The sequence below is a fragment of the Rhinatrema bivittatum genome, chromosome 5 (genome assembly GCF_901001135.1).
Source record: "Rhinatrema bivittatum chromosome 5, aRhiBiv1.1, whole genome shotgun sequence".
Lineage (NCBI taxonomy): Eukaryota > Metazoa > Chordata > Amphibia > Gymnophiona > Rhinatrematidae > Rhinatrema > Rhinatrema bivittatum.
Window position 1 is genome coordinate 26577863 of NC_042619.1, and position 18198 is coordinate 26596060.

Here is an 18198-nt window from a genome sequence, read left to right on the forward strand (position 1 = left end):
CTTGCCCAACACTCACCCCGATCCCACTTTCCTTATCCAGTCTTCCAAGAGTAGAGGTCCGATCTTTCTGAAAGTTTGCTCAATTAAATTAAGTGAAAATCTAAGGGATTTGGGGAATTCTTTACCAAACAATAGGTGTACCACATAGAAGTGAATAATTTCTGAAGAGTCGATTGGAAACAAAAGAGTTATGACTCTATGTGCACGGCCTACCAATTTGCCATGATTCTGTGGCCAAAGGAACTGCCATGAAATTCACCTCTAGCGCCAGGATTACTGCAAACTACCCCTCTGATCACTACAGGAACACCGAGGATCCCTAAAGGCTAGAGGTGGACATGAAGGAAAGGGTGCATGGGGGTTACCTGCATGGAGCAGTAGCTACTTCCACTAACAGAAGGCATGGGTTTTACTACCCTCAACCAAGTAGCTTTCATGATTTTGATGCAACAGCCTAATAATTACAAAAGGGAATCATAAAGATATATTTAACAAAACATTTATTACAAATATAACAAAAATCAAATATAGTATTTATAAAGGTATATTAATGCATTTTTGTATATACAGTGTAACCCTGATGAGTGCCTCAAAAACACTTTACATCTATTTATAATAGATAGCCAATACCAGAAAAACAATACACATTTACATCAAAACCTTGCATACATGTATCGTATATCTACACCTCATGCATCCACATTCACACCAATTAAGATCAATGCTTATCAATCTGCTAACATAAATTGTACATTCCAAAAACTGTTCGGCAGAAACATTTTTTAATCCTCACACAATTGTGCAGTTTTTCTCTAAGAATATCACAGATGAATTCTAATCTTTAACCCCAACAAAGGCCATTGTTTTGCTGGGATTCCACTTCTTTGAGAGGATATATTAGCAACCGAAACCTGTAAGGGTGGTTTGAGAAATACTATCGTGTATGAAAAATCGTTTTATTGGCACAATATTGGGAACATCTCAGAATACTTTCAAAAGATGTCTGGTATTTGATCAGCGGCTTTTAACAGGTGTGTTATTCCATCTGATCAGCTTTCAAAATATTCTACCTCATGTGCCTTGATCAGCTCGCATGTACTGTAAATAAAAATAAAAGATATAGCTACTTTGCATTTTAGATATTTTTTTTATTTTATTTTATAGCCAAATGGAACTTACTTTTAGATCAAAATTTAACGATGAGCAACACTGTTCTGACTTGGTTTAATCTCCAATTTCTCCAAGTTATGGGACAAATGTCTTTGAAAAGCTCTCATGCTCTGTTAATAAATACAGTTAATAATACCAACTTGAATAGTAGTTGATTGCTTATTTTATTTACTTCTATGTACCATTAAAGAGACCTACTTACAGGCAGGAAACTCCAGTGGCTACGTCAGCACATGGAGCAGAACCGCTCAGAAATGGAAACGTCTCTGCCCGATTACACTGCGGAAGACATCCACAAAGACTGAAACATTTAGAAATGAATCCTATATATATATATATATATCTTTTTTACCATATTTAAAAAGAGATAGAGCCCCTTAATACAACCATATTTTATAATAATGATTTATATAACAACTTACCTCAAATTCCTTAAAGCGCGAGTTGTTCGCATTGGATCTTGTGGGATCTACTACTGCCTATGCACCAAATCACAAAAAAACCCCACAAAATACTTAGCCCCTAGTGGCGGAAAAGATACGAAAACATCAGGACAAGTAATACACAATTATAAGAAAGAAGCCCGTTCTGCATCATAACTCAAACCTTTAGGCTTTAAAGTGTGCACTGATGAATAAACCGCTGTTCTTTGCATCCAATAGGTGAATTTTAAAAGCTCTACGCGCACCAAAGCCGGGAGATACGCGCAGAGATGGGGGCCGCACGGATTTTTAAAAAGCGCATGAAGACGCACGTTATCGCCGGAGACGCGCTCAATACTGTGCTTTCGAAAAAGGGCATGGGCGGGGCATGTGTGACCCTAGACTTCTCAATGAAAGCTGCGCGTAAGAATTTAGGCGCACAAGCACGTGCCGGGGTCCCTTAGCGCGTAACTTTACTTCTACTATGGATGGCGTGTAAGTGCTGAAACAAAAAAAAAAAACTAAAGAGGTTAGCAGGATTTTAAGGGTTGGGGTTAACAGAGTAAAAGGTAGGCTAGTTAAGTAAGAGCATTAGGAAATCCTATCATTACCTGGGCGAACTGGGAACGAGCTGGGGAAACTGGTAATTGCGTTGGTGCTCATGTTTGCTAAAATCCCCCCACATGTGCGGTAGATGTGTCTATATAATGTTGTTCGCCCATGTACGGCCTATTTTATAACATGCGCTTATATACATGCGTACAGTAATAAAATAGCCGTGTCCATTAGCGCGAGTCAGCATATGTGCGTACATGTACACCCGCACAGCTGTTTAAAAATTGCCGTCTAAGATTTTAGGAGTAAGGTAAATACTAGCATAAATGGACTTTGTTCACTTCGCCGGTGAGAAAATCTCAAGAGCCTGCATTCACAGCATGGGGCAAGTGCCATCGACTCCAGAGTAGCCACTGTGATCATAATAAAGGAGGGTGCTAATTCAGCAAATCCTCAGTCGGTATACAATGAGGGTCCGTCCGCTGGATCAGTTGGCAAATGTGCGTCCTTACATTTTACCACTGCTGTTCTGAGCTATGAAATAGCAGCAATCCTCAGCATGAAAAAGCAGCTTCTGGAACATCCTTAGAGAGAGAAAACTACCTCTGCGTATGGACTACATTATCCTTCTGCCAAGAAATTAATGTTGATCTACTGCTGAGCTGTTAAATGCATTCCTCTGTTGAAGTGTGTTCCATATGAGCAACATGGTACAGTTTATTCTGCGGTGCCCTGGAATACTTTTGTCAAAGGAATTTGCAAAGAGATAAATCAAGTTCATTTCACCACAGCGTCAAGACGAATGAGGGCTGCGGCTCTGATGTTCATGGGCCTTGTGGCGGCGAACGGGGATGAAGACGCTAGGGCAGCTCGGGTGATAACGAGGATGACAGGTGAGAAAGGGAGCCGCAGGGCCGGAGAACTCAGCACCTCTCTGTAATCCAGCTGGACCTACCATCCAGGAAGTGTTAGGGGAGAAGCGTGCGACTTCCACCCCGGACTCACAGCGCAGGCCTGTTAAGTGCAACGATTACACGGGGACTTATTCAGTGGGTGAAAACCTCAGCCTTTATTACACCACTCATTATATTAAACACACACACACACAGAGGCAAAAAAAAAAAAAAAAAAGTGATGACGTCTTTGCAAGGTTCACTTTCAGGTTAAATATGCAAATGTTGACGCTTATCTCTTCAGCCATCAGAAAGCGGGGTTAGTACCATATCAAGATGTTAGGATTACATTTTTCACGTGCTGTCTGCTATCGCATGCGAAAGAGAATGCTGAGTTATCCCCAAGCAATCTGATAGGCTGGGGGCACCTAGGGCTCAGTTTACCCAAATTAGTTTTGGTCTCTGGAGAGCAAGCGGAGCCAAAAAAATCCAAATAGCAACTGTTGCAACAACAGATATTTGGTAAAAAAAAAAAAAGAAAATTATTCAATATGGCCCACCTTCTGTGCCAAAAACAGTTATGTCCACATACAGAGGTGCCTTTTATTCTCATCCGATAGCCCTCGGACCACAGGATATTATTTACCCCTGCTTGAGGCTGGTGTAAGTGTGCATGAGCAAGGACTGCCCTCCCTATGGAGAGATTTTGCTGCTTGTAATAGTTTATCTGGCTGGAAAATTGGAAAAGCCAGTTAAAACAAGCAATGCTGGGTGAGAGGCCTGGGCGAGCTGGTGGGGATTCAGGCTGAACTGGTGAAGGTTCGGTTGAGCGAGTGGAGGTATGGGTGAACTGGTGACTCTGGGGCTCAGGCTCGTAAGTCCTTTCCTTCTTCTCCCCCCACCCCGGTTGCCAACATTTACACAGGACAGAACTGGACACTTGAGGGCCTGGGACAGGAAAGACACCTAATGTGCATACATTTGCATAAATGTACCACCAATGCCCCTGAACCTGCCTTCTGTCCCTTGTCCCCCTGTATTTTTTTGTTCTAGTATCCCCAGGACAGTGGCAATGGACAATCTACCAATGGATCAACAGAACCAAAACAGCTATCAATGATGAGTGATTCATTCATGAATCTATTTGAAACACCATAAGAATGACAGAATACAATCCGCACCGATGCATGCATTCCATTGTGTATGCACATGTGTATTATGGTGCATTATCATTTTTCCCAATGTTACAGAAATATTATGAGTGCATAAATATTCCCAGCCTTCACTGATCTCTTTTCAAGGTGCACTCACAGTTAGCTGAGGGACGCAGATACAGCACAGCACATCACACAGCTACTTATATTCAGGCTTTGGTTTAAATTATTGTAAAAATTTAAAAACTGTGCAGCCTTTAATTCAATGCTGACACCAAATTGGCAATGAATCCTCTAAAAAAAAAAAAGTGAATTACAATATAGTAAACATTCCATCCCAAAATTGCACTGAATGTCAGCACTCAAATAGTGAAAAAGCAACACAGCAAGTATTACACTAGACACTACAACACCAATAAACTTCCTATCAGGAAAACAGAGCAAGCCAAGCTTCTATAGATTTCTACATAGAAAGTACATGCTAGCAAAATATCTTGTCTTAGTCACACATGTGGAACACAGACAAACCCTCACCAAACATAGACTAAAGAGGCCATAAAATATAAATAGAAACATGCAAAGTCAACTTAAAATTGCAACAAGTCAGACTCTGTGTGCAGTACAGCAATGGAAAAACAGAAACATCATAATTCTCTATAAAACATAAAAAAATAAAACCTAGAAATATAAAACATCATGATAATAAAACCATGCTCAATAAAGGATGAACATTTCAAAATAGATAGCAACAAGAATATCCAATAATTAAAAACTCATATAAAAATTTGAAAAATTTCCCAAGGACCAATAAAATATTTCAAACAGCAGATACAACAAATAACACCCAATAATTAAATAAGAATAAAATAAAACCCTTGCTCTCCATACTTGGGAACTTTTGATTTCCAGTCACCCTGAGATTTTCATGGATTAGTGGGTAAAACTTTCTTCTCTCTCACACATATACACACTCTCTAACATGCATACTCTCGCTTGCTCACACATACACATGCTCTCTCTAATATATTCTCTCTCAAGTACACACACACACACACATGCTTCTTCACATGCTTTCTCTTACACATACAAGCTCTCTCTACCTCTGAAACATACAGCAGCCTCCTCCTTGGACTCAAGTAGCAGCTCTCTCTCACACACACATACACGCATGCCCTCTCTCTCTCTCTCACTCACACACACACATATGATGTCTCACACATACACTTATGCTCTCTTTCACACAAACATACACACGTATGCTCTCTCACACACACACACATGCACACATACATATTTATGCTCTGCCTCACAAGCATTCATACACACTCATGCTCTGTCTCTCTCTCACACACATACACACACACACACAAATACACACTTAGGCTATCTCATATGCACACTCGTGTTCTGTCTCCCTCTCACACATGCAGACACATACACACACAGATATATACATACACACTTCTGCTCTGTCTAACATGCACACTCATGCTCTCTGTCTCTCTCACACACACACGCACAAATGCTCTCTTTCCCAGAGTGCTCAGGGTACAGGCAGGAACAGCCTTTTTTCTTCAGCCTTGCAGGGCGGCTAACACAGCTGTCTCTGCCTGGGCCACACAGGACCAGCCGACTCAGCTGCTGATTCTTCCTCCTCCGCCGGTCATGCGGGCTCAGCCGACACAGCAGCTCCTCTTTCTCTTCAGGCTGTGCAGGCCAGCTCACGCAGCAGCTTATTCCTCCTCCATCTTGGACTGCACACGCCCACCAACATAACTGCACCCCCCTCCTCCGTGGTCTACATGGCTTGGCTGACACCTCCTCTTACTCGGGCTATGTGGCCCTGCCGACACAGATATAACTCCTCTTCCTTGGGCCTTTGGCCTACATAGGAGCCGCCTCCTCTTTGAGCCGTGTGGGCCTCGCTGACACAGCCTTGCTGCAACATCCTCCTTAGTGAGAGCTAAGGCTGAGATTCGGGGCACTGAGGTTTTGACTCCGGGCGTGAGTGTTACGTGTGCCGGCCGCGGCTGACCCGCAGACCGGCCCCCTCACCTCTTTCAGAGGAATCCAGTGCCTGGTTCCTCATCCCTGGCGAAGGTGGGCTGCCGGCTCCGTTCTCGGGACACCACCAGTGCCTCAGTCTCAGCTGCGGATCCCTGTGCTCCACGTCGGGCCTCTCCACGTGGCCTGTGAAGAGACGCCGCCGTCCAGCGCTGCGCCTCTCCCTAGGCGTGCGCGCACCATTGAGTCTTATGAAGCACCCACGGCAGGAACTTGGCCGCGGCCCCGGATGTTGACGTCAGCGGAATCCCGGTACTTAAGGCCGGGCTCCACTCCTAAGGATTGCCTTTGCAACAGGTCTCCACGTTGGTCGTGTACTCGTTGCCGCCTAGTGATTCTCCTTTGTTCCTGTTTCATGATCCTCGCTGACTTCTGTTCCTGGTTTCTTCGTTCCTGCGTTCCTGATTCCTAAACTACACTTGGATTGCCTTCTCGGATACGACCTCTGCTTTGCCTGACCATGCCGTTGACTCTCTCCAAGCCCAGACCTCTGCTTTGCCTGACGACGCTATTGACTCTCTCCAAGCCTGGACCTCTGCTTTGCCTGACTACACTATTGAATCTCTCCAAGCCCAGACCTCTACATTGCCCGACTACTCTGTTAATTCTCTCCAAGCCCGGACCTCTGCATTGTCTGACTACGCCATTGACTATCTCCTCGTCCAGACTTCAGCTCTCCCTTGCCACTGCTTCTTGATTGCTGCCGGCCCTGACTCCAGCTTGCCCTACGATGCTTCTTCAGTCTACGTCCTGGACATGGCCTATTCAGGCTTAGGCCTGTTCTTGCTCGGGCGCCCCCTGTCTGACTTTGGTTCTATTGGTGCCCAGGTCTCCGGGACTCCACCTCGTCCAGTACAGACTTCTTCATTCTACTGTTGCTGCCTTTGGGCTGCCCTCTCAATCCTTCCATTTACGACGCCATACGGAGGCCCACCTAAGTCCAACCAGCCCCGGTACCCAAAGGCTCAACCCGCGGGGAATGAGGGCTGGTATTGGTGAAGCGCCAGCCAGCCTCCGTCCTTCAGCCCACTCTGCCTGCCGACGGTGGGGACCCATAGGATCCCTCCTACGGGTAGCGCCAACCCCACCTCGGCCCAAGGGTCCACCTCCAGCGCAACAGCGAGCTCCATGTGCCCAGGGCTAATGATGCCCTTGCTCAAATATTGGCAGATTTTCTGTTCTGTTCATATCTTTAATCCTGCCTCTCACTCTTTCAATCAGAATTTATGTATATTTAGTTGGGGTAAAAAATTAATTTCAGGAAAGGTTGGAGGGCATCAGTGCTTAGTGCACCTAGTCTACCATGATTCCACTGCTATGATACTTACTGCAATTCCACATCAAATAGTAGATTGGGGTAAGTAACCCATTCTACTATGTACCTCCTACATTATCTCCTGATATTCCCCCCAGCGCTGCTGATTGCACAGCTCTAGTTACTAACTCAGAGGCACAAATTCAGTTAGTAAATAGATCCATGCATTCAGCAGGGGTGGGGAAAAATGGGTGGCTGCCTATAGAGAAGACGACAGCAGTAGGAAAACTTGAGTGTCTATGTTAGGGGGAAAGGAGGAGAGGATACATGACAGAGGGAGGACAGAGAAAAATAGTGTGGTGAGAGAGAGGGGTAAGAAAAGAGAGGAAACAAGAAGACACAGTGGGTGGACGGGAAAGAGGAAAAGAAACGTGGTGGGAGGGAGGGGAGAAGAGATGCATGGTAAGAGAGAAGGGGGAGGTGATATATAGTGGGAGAGAGTGGAAAACAGGAGAGATTCAAAGGAAGGAAATACTGAAAGAAGAGAAAGGGAGACTGGACAGGAAAGAAGAGAGGCTGGAGGAGAGGAAGAAACTGATAGGAGAAAAGCAGCATGTTTTCAAGGAGGAGAAAATGAGATATTAGAGAGGGAGATAAGAAAGGAGTAACAAAGTAAAAGAAAATATGAAAGAGAGAAAAATTAAATGAAAAAATAAATAAAATTTAAAAAGTACCTAGGTGTATAAAAAATGGGAAAATATTGAATTTTTCACAAACAAAATGGGAAAAATTGAAAAATATTCTATAAAAATGAACATTTTCTGCAATTCAGGGAAAGGGCGTTCTTGGTAGCTGCTCCTGGGTTTCGAAACTCCCTGCCAGAGAGCTTCTGCCTCACTTCTTGTACCAAGACTTTTAAGGTCACGTTAAAGATCTTTTTGTTCCTACAGGCTTTTTGCGAGTTTATGAAATCTGTTATTGCTGTTCTACTGTTTTGTTTTTCCTGTGGACTTTATGTTCATTTTATGAATGCTTAGGGGCAGATTTTCAAAGGGGTACACGCGTACCCCCCAAAAACCTGCCCCAAGCTCCCCCTGCGCGCGCCGAGCCTATGTTGCATAGGCTACCGGCGCGCGTAAAGCCCCAGGACGCACGTAAGTCCCGGGGCTTTCCTGGCGGGGCGGGTCGGGGGCGTTCCAGGGGTGGGGCCGTGGGCATGGTTCTGGCATGGGGGCATGGCCACGGCCTTCGGACCAGCCCCCGGACCGGAACATGGCGCGCCGGCAGCCGGCCCGCCGCGCGTAAGTTACGCCTGCCTCGGGCAGGCGTAACTTTTACAACAAAGGAAGGGGGGTTAGATAGGGCTGGGGGGGTGGGTTAGGTAGGGGAAGGGAGGGGAAGGTGCGGGGGTGTGGAAGGAAAGTTCCCTCCGAGGCCGCTCTGATTTCGGAGCGGCCTCAGAGGGAACAAAGGCAGGCTGCGTGGCTTGGCGTGCGCAGGCTGCTGATTTTGCACAGCCTTGCGCGCACCAACCCCGAATTTTAAAGGATATGCGCGTATCTATTAAAATCTGGCGTACTTTTGTTTGCGCCTGGTGCGCGAACAAAAGTACACACGGGCGATCTTTTTAAAAATCTACCCCTTAGAATGTAGATCACTTAGATCTTCGCATTAAATGACTAATAAATGCTATAATAAAGAAATAAATATGAAACATGGGTGCTAAATTTTATCAATGTGCTACATAATGGTCTTAGAACTTTCTAGCCCTTGTCACAGTAGGAAGGGTCCTAGTGGCCAGAGCTCCAGACCAGCGAAACCAGGATCCAAATCCTGCTGATGCTCCTTGTGACCTTGGGCACATCACTTCACCCTCCATTGCCTCGGGTATGAACTTCACATTATAAACCTTCTGGGGATAGGGAAATACTTACAGTGTCTGAATGTAATCCACTTTGAAGTGCCTGAAAAGCAGACTATAAATAATAATAATGTGTCACAGACGACTGGGGTACATGGTCAATACTGCGTGGGAAAATATTTCCAAGAATATCGGGAAAATACTGGCATCAGTGCACGCAGAAATAAGTGTAATCAATCCATTTAAATGAAGCATGAATACCATCATTAATTTTAATAAAACAACTTCCAAAAGGAGGTTTTAAAGCTTGCATATGTGTTAGAAACAAATGTTTACCAGCTCCTTTCATAGATGAGACAACAGGCTGCTGATGCTCAGAAAGTTTGAACTCCAAAACATGAAATCAGCAAGCGGGAAGGATAACTTTCAAACAACTGCACATGGCGGCATATTTGCATGCATGTGGCAGTGTGTTGTTTTACCATAGTATTTTATATAACATGCGCGTATCACATAGGCGCATATTATAAAATCTGCGTATGTAGGCCAGTGCATTAAGACATGCAGAGGCCGATTTTCACAGCGCATTTGGTGCTAGATAATCGGAGTAGTATGGTTTATCCATCTATGTAGCAGCTACTGAATATCTGGTTCTGTTCAGTGGCCAATAGATAGCTGGATAAGTCGCTTATCTGGCCTTAATAGCAGGTCTAAACTTACACAGATAAAACTTATCCACATATTGCGGAGATATTCAGCAGTATAGCAGTGCTGCTGAATCTCCCGTCTAAGTGAGACAGATTTGTCTATCTGGCTTAGAAATCCATCTACATTTTGAATATCTACCTCGCAATACATTGAAGCCATGTATTTCAATGCATTGCACATACATACTTTACCCACCTATTTTAAAAATATACACGAGTATATTTTACATGTGAAAGTAAGCTAGGACTTGTCCAAATTTACATGCATAAGTTGGTCCATTTTAAAATATGCGTGCGTCAAGGAAATTACACAGTTTACCGATTAGTCCGCCAGTTTATCCAGTCCTTCTCCAGGTCATCAAGACCTTCCTGGTTCTTCAACCTGAACTCCCTTCCGTCTACGCAGAGCTCCCACCCAATTAGTACTACTCAATAAACAAGTTTGATATCACTTAAATCAGATAATTAGCAGCGTAAAAATACGCAAGGAAGTTGGAAAATGTACGCGAGTGTCTTTTAAAATAGCAATCTATGGGGTAGATTTTAAAAAGGTGTGCAGGGGTGTACATGTGCGTGTGCTACCTGGCGCGCGCACATGTACACCTGATTTTATAACATGCGCATGCAGACACCTTGCGCGCACCGAGCCGCGCTGCCTTTCTCCGTTCCCTCCCAGGCCGCTCCGAAATCTGAGCGGCCTGGAAGAGAATTTCTCTTCCCCCTAACCTTTCCCCCCCCCCTAGTCCTACTCTAACCCCCCCCCCCCCGACTCTTGTCTTACCTTTTGCGCCTGCCTTTGGGCAGGTGCAAGTTGTGCGCGCCAGCAGCCTGCCGGCACGCGATCCTCCGACACAGCAGCAATGGCTGCTATGTCGGAGGCCTCTGGTCCCGCCCCCGGACCACCCCTTTTATAAAGCCCCGGGACTTACACGCGTCCCGGGGCTTTACGCGCGTCACCGGGCCTTTTTAAAATAGGCCCGGAGCACATAACCCTTTTAAAATCCGGACCTATATGCGTAAGTGCTGGCCCTGTCCTGGAACGTCCGTAGACCTCCCCTTTTTTTACACATGTATAGGTGCATGCGAAAGTGAAAATACATGCGTATTTTCAACATTCAGAAAACATGGAGTAGGCAAGTAGAGTCTACTCATGCGCATATATGCTAACAGGTGAATTTTAAAAGCCCTATGTGCACCAAAGCCGAGAGATACGCACAGACGTCGAGCCGGCACGCACCGTGCAGATTTTAAAAAGTGCGTGCATGTGCGCGTAACTCCTGGTATGCACACAAAAGCTTTTGCCGGAAAAGGTGCGAGGGCAAGGTTTGGGCAGAGCATGGGAATTCCCAGATCTATGAATGAAACCAGCACCTATTCAAACGCACAGGCACATGCCGGGGTCCCCTTCGGCGTAACTTTACTTCCGCTATGGATGGCATGTAAGTCATAAAATTAAAAAAAAACTAGGCTAGTCAGCGGGGTTTTAAGGGTTGGGGCTAACAGGGTAAAAGGGAGGCTATTTAACTAGAGGGGTTAGGAAGTCCTATCCCTTACCTGGGTGAACTGGGAACGAATTGGGGAAACTGGTGGTAATTGCGTTGGCGCACGTGCCCTTAAAGTCACCCCACTTACACGTTAGAAGTGGCATTTGCACGCACATGTGCAGGCCATATAAAAGTATGCATACATATCCTCTGACGCGAGCCAGTGTACGTGTGTACGCGTGTGCCCGCGCGGCGAAGTTATCTTCTTTGTGCACACCGTTTTGAAAATTCACCTTGCATGTGTCACTTCTGTGGACCCGCTCATACAAACATTTGTGTAAGGTCCCTGTGGTCACTTACTAAAAATTATCTTTAAACCACATTCCAAATCCAGAGGTGGTGTTAAAGGTTTTCACGGGTCAGTTGACCCTTAGCTGAATTATCCATTTTCTACATTACACTCAACAGGCTAGGCAAGGGTTAAGCAAAATGTAGGCCAGAAAATATAATAGAAATGATTGTGCCTTGCAGAGGGGCCCTACTTCTGCTGCAAGGGAATATTTTGTGGTTAGCTAAATACCAAGAAGGTTCACCCCACCTGCCACCAGTGCAAGGGATCATATTTTCATATACCTGGAATAAGGTTCTTTCTCTAGATGGCAGACGGAGTGCTATTTGTGAACATAGCAAGAGGGTGGCATCAGAGCCATGGAAAGCCAAGCCCCCTGGCCTAGAGTCTGCAAGCGGGACTGACATCTAGCCCTATAGTCCATGGCCCTAGTCACCGCCTTGCTTGTGGTTTCGACATCACTTGCATTGTAAGCTGGACCCTGAAAACCCTTTAGCCGCATGGTTAGGCAGGCGCTTCTCACCATGGCCCCCGCTTAGCTTGTGGTTAATTGCACTGAGAGATGGCATCTTTGCGCCTGCAGTCTACGTGATATCTGCGCTTAGCTAATGGCAAGCCGCAGTTTGCAGAACCCTATCAATATCCTGAGTACCGGTCATTTGGTAGCTTGACTACTTATGTGCCCGTTTCCTTGCACATGCTAGTAAATTATGCCCGTCAATAAAATATAAGACCTACCAAAGCAACCAGGGGTGCCCCTTGTGTCACATTCAGGCAGGGGAATCACCATGGGGACCAATAGGCCCCTCTTTGTTGGGCTGGCCTGGTTACCTTCTCCTCAGTGATGTTGCCCTATCTCCATGCGCCCCTGTGTACGTGTGCATCTTTTGAATGTGCCAGCCAAGGGGTATTAGAACAGCTAGAGGAATATTATATTGTCTCTTGGTTGGAGAGAAAGAAATAAAGTGTTTCCTGGACACCACCGAGACAGTGAAATATAAAAGCTTGGCTCTTACACGTCTTATCTCTCTTATCTGCAAGCTGGCATCTGGTGCACGAAAGAGTGGCGTAGCAGCCTGGTGGTTACGTGGGATGTGAGGAGGCAAAATGTTCAGTTTGTTTCACATTTTGTTGTTTTGGGCAGAGTTCGGGATTCAGTTTTGTTTCGGTTTGGTTCAGTTGCCAGACCAAAATAAACATTAAAAAAACAAACAAACAAACAAACCCAAAAATAAATGCACTTCTCCTTCCCCCATGGCTCTCCCTCATTGTCCCTTTAACCCTTCTGTAGCGCCGCTTCAAAGGTAAAAGGAGCAGGGGCGATCCCCAGTTGCTACTGCCCTGCCGGTTATGCTTTAAAAATGGCATTAGTCTCAGGGCCGGCTAGCACCATGTTATTTTCTGCCTTTAAAGCAATACGGCTATAAATAGGTTTGCTAATCAGCTGTATGGCTTAATGCCTGGATTATTTTATGACTGTAAAACGGCATGGCCACAGCTGGCCCTGAGACCAGCAGCATTTTAAGGGCGACTGGTGATCAAGCCTACCCTTTTTGTACTTGGACCAGCACTACGGAAGAGATAAGGGGGTGACGGGAGCCATGAGGCAGTGTTTAGTGTAAATCTATTACAAATAGTTTGTGCTATTTTCTAAAAGCATGCGCTATTTCCTGAAATGAAAACTCCAAACTTGTTTGGGGTTTTCTGAGCTATTGGGGGATTAATTTGTTTTGAAACGAATTCAACAGAAAACGGGCATTTTCGGATTGGATTGCATAAATTAGTTTCAAATGAATGCATATTCCTAGTGGTTACGGCAGCAGGCGGAGAATCAGGGAAGCCCGAGTTCAGATCCTACTTCTCCTTGTGACCTTGAGCAAGTCACTTCAGCCTCCACTGCCTCAGGTACAAAATTAGATGATAAGCTCTCTGGCACAGGGACCTACCCAACTGTACCTAAATGAGTAATTTGTGCTGAGCTTGGATTTGGAAAGGTGAGTTAATACATCTAAAAAAAAACATCACCAGCATATGGGATCTTTGGGATGCTTTCATTTAACACAGTAACATAGTAAATGTCGGCAAATAAAGACCAAAATGGCCCATCCAATCTGCCCAGCAGATAGATGTTTAGGGTTGTAACTTTTGGAAATACCATTCAGATGCCGCAATGTTCCCAAAAAAGTTGAAAACCTAGTGAAAATACCTATAAATGAGGGTGAAACATTTTGGAAAAGAAAACGAAACCAAGAGAAGAATTGTTTATGTTTTCTTCTCAGACAGTTGGCTTGCCAAGACGACCTCTAAAAGATCTGTGACTGAACTTTGGTCATTTTGATTCACTGCTGGGATAAGAGAGACAATGACAAGCCCAAATAATATCCAAACTGGACATCATAAAGATATAAACACATACGGGTAAATTTTAAAAGGAACGCGCGTGCGCCCATAAATGCACGAGCAAAAATGCACCCCATTTTATAAACTATACGAGTAGCATATAAAATACTGTTGCCATACATACTTCTACAGCCGTTACAAGCACATCTTGTGGGGAGAGAGAGAGAGAGAGGGGGGAGAGAGAAAGAGAGAGAGAGAGAGACTGTGTTTAGAGTCACTCTGACACTCTCTATATAGGTACCACTCTAGAGGGGCACTTTGAATCGGGGTGGGTGTTATTACAGACACATTCAGAGGTATTCATAGTAAAATTGTCATCAGTAAAGAATTGTAGCCCTTATAAGTGATGAAAACTCTGACAAGAGGAGTTTATTTGTACACTTCAGTGCTAGCTGCATTGTACAAATCTACTCCTTTTTATCACTTATAAGGGCTATAATTGTTTAATATTTATTTATTTATGTGGCAGTTTTTTTTACCCAAATAATAAATAAATAGATGCATACGTACGTATAGTTATCTGTGACAGAACAAAGGCTCCACACACAGGAAAGCAGTCCATAAACATAAAACAGGTAAGTCGGCCAGGGACATAAAGAACATTATGGAAAGAATGTGGCTTTAAAGAAGAGAGTTGTAACTCCATAAAAGAGTTAAGATTCCACCCAGCTAGGAGGCCAGGGAGAAGGTGTAATTAGCCTGCCAGGGGAGCAGAGGGCGCTGCAAGAAAGGAAACGAACAAGATAGATGAAGGGATGTCACTATAGCCATGAGGCTATTGAGCGAGGTCGTTCTAAAGGAATGGGAGCCACGAAGGTAGATGTGGCCAATTAGAGCATGATCCAAGCAGGAGAAAATCTCTTGGAAAGCTGGAAAATAAATAGCTGACAAACAGAGGGTCAAGGAGCCGCCAAGTGGAGCCTACAAAGAGTAGGAGTCTGTCAGATAGGCAGAGAACAGCTAGAGAAGCAAGGGCTGGTTGGTGGAAAGACTGCGGTAATCCTACAGCTTCCAAGTTATGGGGTAAATTTTAAAAGATATGCGCTCGGGCATCCACGTGCGCGCGCTACCCAGTGCGCACACGTGGACACCCGATTTTATAACACGCGCGCACAGGAAGCCTGAGGAGCTCACGGCTTGAGGTCTGGCTTAGGAAGCTACAGGCTACTGCATAGTTTTATATCTGCCAGTACGTAAACGCCTACCGTATAGAGTGATAGATCACACTTCACTTAGCTGGCAAATATGCACATAAGTTACACCAATTTTCAAAGCGGACTCACGCATTAAGCCTGTTTTGAAAATTATCCCGGCAAAACTACATGTGCACAGTGTGAAGGCTCTCCGCCACCGCTGCGCCAGTCTGCCGCTCGTCCTGGTCCCAAGACGCTACGTCCGCAAATCACTTTGCTTCCTCCACACTGTCCTGCAGTCCCACCTGGCTCTCCAGGGCTTGGCTCAGCCCGGCACCGCCCTATCTGGGCTTGAGGGTTCTTTCCGTGACAACAAAGGGCCTAGCCCCGTCACTCCCAAGTAGTACAAAACAAAGTTTGCTAAAACGGTTTTTATTGCACTTCCACCAGGGCTGCTCCTTTATCCTCACATTCGGGCCGATACAGTAAAAGTTGCGGGAGAGCGGGTGACTGCCCGCTCTCCGGCGCGGGCACAGGCCACTCTCCTGTGTGCGCGATTCAGGGGGGAAGAATATGCTAATGAGGGCCCGCAGTAAAAAGAGGCGCTAGGGACACTAGCGCGTCCCTAGCGCCTCTTTTATGACAGGAGCGGCGGCTGTCAGCGGGTTTGACAGCCGATGCTCAATTTTGCCGACGTCGGTTCTCAAACCCGCTGACAGCCAACGGGTTAGGAAAACGGACGCCGGCATAGTTGAGCGTCCGTCTTGTGGACCGTGGGCTAATTTTAAATTTTTTTTATTTTTGGGGCCTCCGACTTAATATCGCTATGATATTAAGTCGGAGGGTGTACAGAAAAGCAGTTTTTACTGCTTTTCTGTGCACTTCCCCAGCGCGGGCAGGCGTTAATTTTTGAAAGTAAAATGTGCGGCTTCGCTGCACATTTTGCTTTCCAGATCACGTGGGAATAACTAATAGGGCCATCAACATGCATTTGCATGTTGCGGGCGCTATTAGTTTCGGGGGATTTCAACGCACAATTACCCCTTACTGAATAAGGGGTAAGGCTAGCGCGTCGAAAATGCAAGTCCAAACGGTGGAGCGCACTGTACTGTATCGGCCCGATTAACAGCCAACAGTTCACAAAGCAATGATCCCCAGCACTGTGTTCCTGCTAGCCAGCCACTACTACTCCCACTTGGGGGAAACACAACACTCCCCGTCTCCCCTCCTGGTGTGTAACGGTTAGGGCCTGCCCATGCCAAACAACTAGTGTTGAACTAGTTTCACAGTGTAAGCCCAAAAACATTCTTTTAAACTAACATTCCCCTTACCATCCCCCATTCCAGTTACTCACTCTGTATCCCTAACAGAACTGGAGGACGTCTCCGTCTGAGAGCCTATCTCCATCTCCTCCTCCTCTTGTTCTGAGGAGCTAGCTTTTTCTGGCCACTGCCACCATGCTAGCACGCCCTCCTCTTCTATTTCCATGGATTCAGCTGTGTCAGGATCGTTACCCCTTGCTTCCGACACCTGTTTCAGCTCCGGCTCAGGTGGTGGCTCTAAAAACCTGGGAGTTGTAGTTCTCCCTGCCTTCCGTAGCGCCTTCTGCTGTTTGCCTCTGGTACGGCTTGGTTTTCTCTTACAGGGCCCTGGCCTTTCTCACCCCTGACTGGGTTGTGCTACATCACAACAGCTACACCTGCTACTTGGTGCATGCAAAATTCAGCGGAGAGGATTTACACGCATGCTTTTTTAAAATCAGAACGTATGCGAGGAAGCCCTAACCCTGCCCAGACTCCACCCACTGGAGCACCTCTCCCTTATGCACATAAAATTACAGGCATATAAGATGAATGCATGTAATTCTGGGTGTGTATTATTCACATAGTTTTCTAATGGGCCATTTCTGCAGAAAAAGCACTACTTTACCCCTAGATTAGAAGGCCCTCTGAAAAGTACCCTCCATATGAACAGTACTGGATCAAGGAAGGAACTGTGTTATCACTGAAGTAAGTCACCCAGACGAGGACTAAAGGACTTTGCATTTCTCTGGCCGCTAGTTTATTTTTGGGCTATCTGGCAGTGGTCCAGGACAGGGTGCGAACAGCACTGTGCCATGTTAGGACTATTTTTCCCTCTGTGCATCACTTTGCACTTGTCCACATTAAATTTCATTTGCCGTCTAGATAACTAGATCCCATGTCTCGCAAGGTGCTCTTGTAATTTAACTGCTTTGAGGAATTCTGCGTCATCTGCAGAACTGGGTCACCTCGCTCATTGCTCCCTTTTCAAGGTCCTTAATAAACGGTCCAAGTTCAGTTCCCTGGGTAGTCCACAATTTCGAAAACTGGCCATTGAGTCCAATTTTTTTTTTTTTTTGTTCCTGGTTCTTTAACCATTCACCAATCCACAACAGAAGAATATTGCCTGCTATCCCATGACTTTTTAATTTCCTGAGGAGTCCCTCGTGGGGAACTTTACCTTCTAAAAATTCCAGATATTCTATCTCAGCCGGCTTGCCCTTATCCACATGCTTATTTAAACTTTCCAAGAACTGGAGTAGATTTGTAAGGCACGACTTCCCTTTGCTAAATTCACGCTGGCTCTGTGCCATTAAGCCATGTTTATATACCCAGTAATTTTGTCCTTAACAATCGCTCCTGCTGTTTTACCCAGAGCCAAAGTCAGGCTCACCGGTCTCTTCCCCCAGTGTGAATGACTCTCTCGCAGTCTTCTTTTTTTATGTACTTG